Below are 8,505 nucleotides of genomic sequence, written 5' to 3'. Positions count from 1 at the left end.
GCTAATGAGTTCAAGGCTCCCCCCAACACACACTTTTTATTCTATCAGTTTAGTATATTTTGTCTTATGTTGAAGTTTTTGATCCACTTGAATTTGAGATTTGTGCAGGGTGAGATATATGGATCTATTTGCATTATTTTACATGCAGACATACAATTAGACCAGCATTTGTTGAAGATGCTTTCTTTTTTCATTGTATAATTATGGCTTCTTTCTTAAAAATGAGGTGTCCATAGGTGTGTATATTTATTTCTGGGTTATCGATTCAATTCCATTGATCAACCTATCTGTTTTTATGCCAATTCCATGCTGATTTTATTACTATAGCTCTGTAGTACAGCTTGAAATCAGGGATGGCGATATCTCCTTGAGTGTTCCTCCTCTGGTGCTGTCCACCTTTTTAAAAGAGCGAACAAACAAAACAGGGCCTCTCCCTGGGACCTGTAACTTGCTGATTAGACCAGGTTGGCTGGCCAGAGAACCCAGGAATATGCCTATTTCCATGTACTTAGATTACAAGCACCTGCCACTATACCTGGATTTTTTTTATATGGGCATTAGGGATTCAAACACAAATCCTCATGCTTACATGGCAAGTACTTTACTGACTGAGCTATCTCCCTAGTGGTGACAATAATGTTTTAATAAGTCAGGAGAGATTCATCTTAGATATGGATCACCTAGGATACATCCACTGAGGATGGTTTTGTTGTTGACAGCATAAAGGGACTAGCTGGCTTAAATGGCTTTTTGTTGAAATCATCCATACACAGAACATTTGAAAATATCCACCTTGATATCTATTATTATTTTCTTTAATTGTTGGCAGAGGAGTACTAGAAAAGGAAATTTTTATATAACTGTGTTGTTTGTATATCATGGAGTTCTTGATCCCTGTGAAAAGACCATAGACTCAATGCAATTATAAGTAAAGATTTTATTGATTAGTGCTAGCAGAGCAACAATCTCAAGCCAAACTTGAGATTGCTGTGAGAAGGAGGGCAAGTAAAGGATTTTAAAAGGCAAAAACAACAAGAAGACCTTGCATATTTACACAAGCAAGCCAAGAGTTGTTTCATACTGCCCAGATTAAGTAGTGAAGGCAACTTGAATGTCTGTAGAAGGTTACAGAAGCCAAAAAGCAGTTAGTCATAACATGACAAGAAGATAGTCATGTCTGTACATTTTTGGATTGTGGGGAATGGACACTAAGTTAGAGTTACTGGAAACTGATGTTCCAGGGACTGGAGTCAGAGACTAGTGGGTAACAAGATGGATGTCTAGCATAAAATAGATGGGGTTTTTTGGTTTTTTGTTTTTTTAGTTATGTGTAGTGAAAATTTTGATTTCTTAAAAAAAAAAACAGTTATGTTATGTGATTATGTTTTTGTTTTAATCCCTGGTGTGGGATGTGGGGCTGCTTCAAATTGTCCACAGCAAATAACTGTTGGAAGGGGTTGGAGTGAAGAAGGGTGGTACGTATAGGAACCCAAATAAGTAGCCAAAAATCCTGGTTACAGGTGCCACCTGTAACCAGGTGCACCATTCATGTTGGCTAGGCAGAATGTGAAACTTGGTTTCTAATACCAGTGGAAGGGGCAAAAGAAGAAGGGATGAATATTTTGTTTCAGGACATCAGCTAAACATTTATTGTAGAAGCCACTGGGTTCTCTCCTGCTATGCTCCTAGAGGGGATTTTCTATATATTATTGTTATTTATATATTCCATTTCAAAAAACTTGAGAGAATGGTTGAACAGTTTGAAAATTTATGTGTGGAAATGAAGGAATCTGAGGGGAAAAAAATGGAAACCCAAAAGGGGTCACTCTATTCTATCATTTCTGAAAAGGTTGCAGAGTTGACTATGTAGCTGGAAAAGTTATGGGTAGAAGAGGAATCACTTGGAAAGTGAGTAGTACTGGAAAACGGAGAATAGAAGAGCTTAGACCTGGTGACTGAACAAGAAAACAGAAGCTCCCCGAAGGATAAAAGAGGGAAACAAACTGGGCTAGAAGGCATATTTGTGGCCCCACCCAGCACTGTGCACTTTTAGTTTCAAGTTCTGGGAAGCCTCTGGGTTGGGTGGGAAGCTGGAAAGAGGGGAAGGCCATGCAGGGTGACAGGGTTAATGAAAAACAACCCATTTAGAGAGAAAAGTTTACTCTTGAACCAACTTTGCTGGACTGGGATTACAAAATCACCATCAGTTTTTCTAGTAATTGAATATCACTTGACTGCTAATGATGCTGGTCATGATTATGATGAGATAATATGCCATCCTATAGAAATGATAGATCTGAAGCATTTTAAAGAGTCTGTTGTTTCCTACAGAATGCCTTCCTCTTATGTAAAAGATATTAAGTAACCATGCTACCCAAAATAGAGTTATTCCTCAAGACTGGAAAGGTCATCTGGTCACAGTGGTGCTACAGCCTGGTCAACAGTTACAAGTGTTAATGTGGTGAAGGGAGGGAACATGAATTTTGAACCATGAATATTGAAATGGAGCACGGAGAATGAATATTGTTAAAGATCAACTTCTTGAAGAATATAAGTAACATGGAGGACCCAAGTGAGGATGCTTAATTCCCACTCAGAAGTGGAAATAGAATAAATAGTGGAAGTGGTTGAAGAGAGGGAACATGAAGAGAAATGAGTGGATTGTTCAGACCTGGGGAGAGTGGGTGGTTGGAGACAGAGGACTTGCAGAGAGAAGAGAAACCTTGGACTGGGACTTCTCTGAGACAAGCTGGAGCCGTACGACAGGATAGACTCCTGGGAGGATATGAGGGTGACTCTAGCTAAGACTTCTAGTGCAGGGGTCATGGAGACTGAAGAGGTCACCCTCTTGACACAGTGGAAGATGGGGAACACCAACCCACCCACCCCAAATTGACCCTGCCTAGAAGATGTGCAGTGGTATAGGTAGAAGAGAGATTGAAGGAATGTCCAAACAATGCCTGGCCCAACCTGAGACCCACCCCAGGAGAGAACCACTCCATGACATAATTAGAGATGCTATGCTATGCTTGTAGATGGGAGCCAAGCCTAGCTGCCCTGAGTGGCTCCATCCAGGAGCTGATAGAAACAGATACACAGGGAATCTTGAGGAAGGGTGGGGAGAAGGATAGAAGGAACCAGAGAGAACAGGAGCTCCAAAACAAGACCAACAGAGCCAACTAACCATGGCCCAAGGGGGCCTGTGGAGACTGAAGCACCAACAAAGGACCATGCATGGACTGGACCTAGGCCCCCTACACAGTTGTAGCCGATGAGCAGCTCAGTCCTCATATGGGTACCTTAGTAAGGAGAATAGGGGCTGATTCTGACATGGACTCTGTTAACTGCTTTTTGATCACTTTCCCCCTGGTGGGGCTGCCTTGCCAGGCCAAAGATGAAGAGGATAGGCTCAGTCCTGAAGTGACTTGATATGCTAGGGTGGGTGGGTAGGGGGGCTCCACTTCTCTGAGCAGTAGGGGAGGAGGAATAGGGGAAATGGGGAGGGGGTGGGACTGACAGGGGAGGAGGGAGGTGAATATGAACGGGATATAAAATTAATAAATAAAAATAATTTTTTTAAAAAAAGATGACCAATTGCTTGGTGAAAAGAAGTAGAAGAACTGATTTGTTTTGATGATGCTGTTAGAGAACAATGTCACTTGGCAGCTTTAAGAGCTTGGGGCAAAGTCGAGGAGTCCAGGAAAAGGTCCACCTCAGTTGCTAGGATTGTACAAGGCTCTGGTTTCAGCTGTAAACAAAGCCATATCAGACCCTGATTTGAGACAGGTGTTGATAGAGACCTTGGTATTTGAGAATGTGAATACTGAATATAAAATGTTATCAAAACGTTAAAGGCATGAGCAGCACTAATGGACAAGTGGATAAGGGACAAGACTGATATTGGCTTTCAAGAGCATCATGCCAATATCATAGAACAAACTAATGGTCTTTGGTATCAAAATGCCCAGTGCTTTAATTGTGGTAAATTCAGCCATTAACAAAGAAATTAGGACCATGCCACTAAAAGCCTCAGATCTCAAAACTGTTAGGTGTGGCAGCTGTGAAAAATATGGTACTTGCCTCTGGAGAAGCAAACAAGCCATTTCTGGTGGCAAGGGGTTTTCAAAAAGAACACTTAGGCTTCCTGAGATTTGTACGAACAAAACAGACGGCCTCAAGCTACCAGTAAAAAGTATGAGCCCTTTCAAACAAGAAAAGCCGAAGACTCGCTAGCTCATAGAAAAAACCTTGACCTGGGTTCAATCCCAGCACCCAGACAGTGGCTCAGAGCCTCTTCTAACTCCAGATCCTGGGATCTGATGCTGGCTTCCACCCTCCGAAGACCTCTCTTTGCACACAGCTGCTGACACATACACAAAATTAAAATTTTAAAATAAAGAAAATGTTTTTCAGGCTGGGAGACACCCTACCGTGAATGAAGCCCTGCTACCAATAGACCAGGCCTGGTGGTGTACACTTGTAATCTCAACACTTAGGAACCATATGGCAGCAGGAGGGTCAGGAGTTCAAGACCATCCCAGGCTACACACCAAACCACAGGCCTAAGATACCTGAGACTCTGTCACAAAGTTAATTAATTAATTAATTAATTAATTAATTAATTAAAAAAACCTTGGCCACTGATCTGAAAAGCATTTAGTGTATTTAAAATGTCTGTTTATAATTTCTCACTAAGCTTAGTATAAATCTATGGTTTAAGACAGAACGGGGGAGAATGTAGTGAGAATTTTGGTCTCTTAAAAAGCCCAGGTATGTTACGTGAATGTTTTCATTTTAATACCATGGGTGATATATGGGGCTATTTCAGATTGTCCACAACAGCTAATGATAATGTGTCTTGTGCTCTAGCAGGGGCATAATTTTGTCAGTTGAGGATAGTTTACATTTGGAATTCTGAGGACTCTGGAAAGGGTATAAATGTGAGAGCCCTGAGAAGGGCTGTGGTGGCTGCTACTGCTGGTCCCTGCTGCTGCTTTTGCTATTGCTGGCTTGTTGCAGGGTTGCTGGTTATTGGAGAAATTCTGACAAAGATATTCTGACATGTCCCAAGGAAGTGGATGCCCCTAACCAACAGGAAGTAGTCTAGTGAGGTCTGCCCCTCCTTTTCCATCTAACCTTCTTTCTTGCCTACCTAGGGTTGTGGAGTTGGAAGGGATTGGAGCAGAGAAGGGTGGTAGATAAAAGAACCCAATAAAGTAAACAAAAGTTCTGGTTACATCATAGTTTCCTTTGAAAAGTTCTTTCTGGGTCCTTTTTGATGTTGAGCTATATGAATAGGTCATTGGAAAACAACTTATTCATCAACCACATTTCAGATGAAAGAAAAACTTTCTAATGCACTGTTGTAATAGGTTCTAACCATCCCTTAGAAGAGAGGATACCAACCACGGAAGTTGAGAAGTACCATAAATACTAGAGTCCATAGATCAAACAATTATTTTGTGTACTTTTGGGGGCATAACCTTGACCTATATAAGAAATTATTGTTCACCTTGGGTACCATAGGAAGGCAGAAATTAAAACCCAGAACCAAAGACAAGCAATACCACATGACTTTTTAATGAGGAAGGAACAAGCAATAAAACATTTACTCATCTTTTCATTTGAACAGGTATTTTAGGTCACTTAGTATTTATTGTCCCAAGAACTCACCTGAGTATTTTGGGGAATTTTGTTTCAAAGTGTGCCTCAACTGAGAAATGATAAATCCAGCTCGAGGTTCCCAGAGTTTGATGGCTGAAGAAGATGAAAATACAAAAACAAAAGGCCTTTCCAAAGAGGAGTTGGTTGTTAACCCTGATTGCCTCTCCTATGCCTTTTAATTAGCACCTGTTATCCTGGGTAATTAAAAGCTTATATCATTTATTTTGCAATAATTTTATTAATTCTTTAAAAGAAATCATCAATGGTGGATCCAACATGGTGGTGCCAAGAGCACACTATGTCTGACCAGCAGGACAGCAGTGACTGCATAGCCACCAACAGATCAAACTGTGGGCCCTCAAACACCAGCGATTGTGTTTCCCAGATGAGAAGAAACCCTACAGTGTGGGAAGGAATTGGGTCCATTCTCAAGTCACCCAACTAAACCCCTGAAGAGTTCCCGGGTCCTGGCAGACACTCAGTCACCAGGCTAGAGCCACACACCTGCGTGCTCTGATCACCATCCCAGACTAAACTGTGGGCCCCACAACACCACAGACTGGGTTTTCTAGCCAAGAGACAACCCCACAGTGAAGGAAGCAATTGAGACCAACCTGAGGTCACCCAGACAATCCCTGGAAAAGGTCTCAGGCTCCGGCAGGTTCAGTCAACAGCCCAAAGACACATGCCCACTCACTACTCACTGTCCCAGAAAAACTGTGGGCCCTGAAACACCAGAGACTGGGTTTCCCTGTCAGAAGGAAACCCCACAGTGAAGTAAACATCAGGGCTGATCTCAGGGCACCCAGCCACCCCCTCCCAAGGCCCCAGAAAAGTTCCCAGGATCCTGCAGGTGCCTAGTTGCCAGCGGGGAGCAGATTTCCTGCTCCTGTGTACTTTACTCAACATCCCAGACTGAACTGTGGACCCCAAAACACCACAGACTGAGTCTCCCTTTGGGGAGGAAATCCCACGGTGGGGGAAACATCAGATCCCAGGACACCCAGCTAACCCCCAGAAAAGCTCCAGGATTCCTGCAGGCTCCCATCTCTAGCCTCATGCCTATGTCCTATGCTCACCTGCCACCAATTACTGCTTGGGTACTGGGGCACAGCGCTCCAACCTCAGACCTTCAGAAGCCCGGACCCATGGGATCAGCCCCCAGACACTGCTCCAAAGTGCAGCCTGTCTCCCCTAGCTAAACTTACCAAACCACAGGCCTCCCTGGTTCTTCAAGAGGGCTGTACCCAGCAAACACAGTATATGAGCAGTAGCAGCTCACTAAATTCAGAGCAAAAAACCCAGTGGCAGGGCAGCTGTCTCCAGGACTTTTCTTGGTGAGGGGACAGCCTCTGGACTTCCAACAAGCCTAGTTACCCCACAGGTCCATACACCTGAGGAGAGCTGTGGCAATTCCCTGAGAAGGACACCATGGTATTCGATGACCATACCCAAAAAGCTGAGGCCTCCTTCAGGAAAAATCATCTTTCTGCCAAGGGTATTCCCTCACTCCAGGATTCCAGCATGCACCAGAAACTAACAGCCAACACCTGAGACAGCCCTTTGGGTAGAGAGCAGTGTAAAAGCACAATCACCAAAAGCCAAAGCAGTATGGCATTTCCAGAACCCAAAGCCAAGTAGCCCTGGACACCTGATCATAAGTGAAATTAAAGTAGATGACCTTACATCTATACTCATGAAGAGAATAAGGGAGGAAACAAATAAAATGCTTAAAGAAATAGAGGAAAATTAAGTCAAACAGATTATGAAATACAGGAAGATGCAGCCAAACAGTTTGTGGCCTTCAGAGAGGAATTAATTAAATCACTGAAAGAAATAAAAGGAACAGAGGATTGTTCACACAGGTTACGGAACTGAAGGAAAAGCAGGAAAATACAGTCAGACAGGTAAAGGAAATCAACAAAATGGTTCAAGATCTGAAGAAAGAACTGGAAAAATTAAAGAAAACACAAGCGGAGGAAATCACGGAGAGGAAGAACTTAGGGAAGACAGCAGAAACAACAGAGGTAAGCATAACCAACAGACTACAAGAGATGGAAGAAAGAATCTCAGGTATGGAAGATACAGTGGAAGAAATCAATGTATCCATCAAAGAAAATGTTAAATCTAAAAAATTCCTGACACAAACCATCTAAGAAATTCAAGACAGCATGAAAAGACAAAACCTAAGATTAATAGGAATAGAGGAAAAAGAAGATTCTCTTCTCCAAGGCCTAGAAAATATTTTCAACATGAAGAAAATTTTCCCAATTTAAAGGAGAAGCCTAAAAGCATACAAGAGGCCTACAGAACACCTAATAAATTAGACCAGCAAAGAAAATCTGCCAGCCACATAATAATCGAAACAGGAAATATATAAAACAAAGAAAAAAAAATACTAAAAGCTGCAAGGGAAAAACACCAAGCAACATGTAATGGCAAACCCATCAGAATCACACCTGACTCCTCAACAAAGACTATGAAAGCCAGAAGGGCCTGGACGGATATCATGCAGACCCTAAGAAAACACAAATGTCAACCCAGGCTACTATACTGAGCAAAACTCTCAGTCATCATAGACAGAGAAAACAAGATATTTAACAACAAAAACAAATGTAAACAATACCTACCCACAAATCCAGTCTTACAGAAGATACTAGAATTAAAAAAAAAATACAATCCAAGAAAGCTAATCACATCCAGGAAAACACAGAAAATAAATAACCTCACTACAGCAAAGCTAAAAGTAGCCAAGCACACACACTACCACAACCAACATCAATAAAAATGGATCTAACAGTCACTGGTCATTAATCTCTCTCAACATCATTGGACTCAACT

This window comes from Meriones unguiculatus, chromosome X, assembly GCF_030254825.1.
Source record: "Meriones unguiculatus strain TT.TT164.6M chromosome X, Bangor_MerUng_6.1, whole genome shotgun sequence".
Taxonomy (NCBI): domain Eukaryota; kingdom Metazoa; phylum Chordata; class Mammalia; order Rodentia; family Muridae; genus Meriones; species Meriones unguiculatus.
This window is presented reverse-complemented; position numbering follows the sequence as displayed.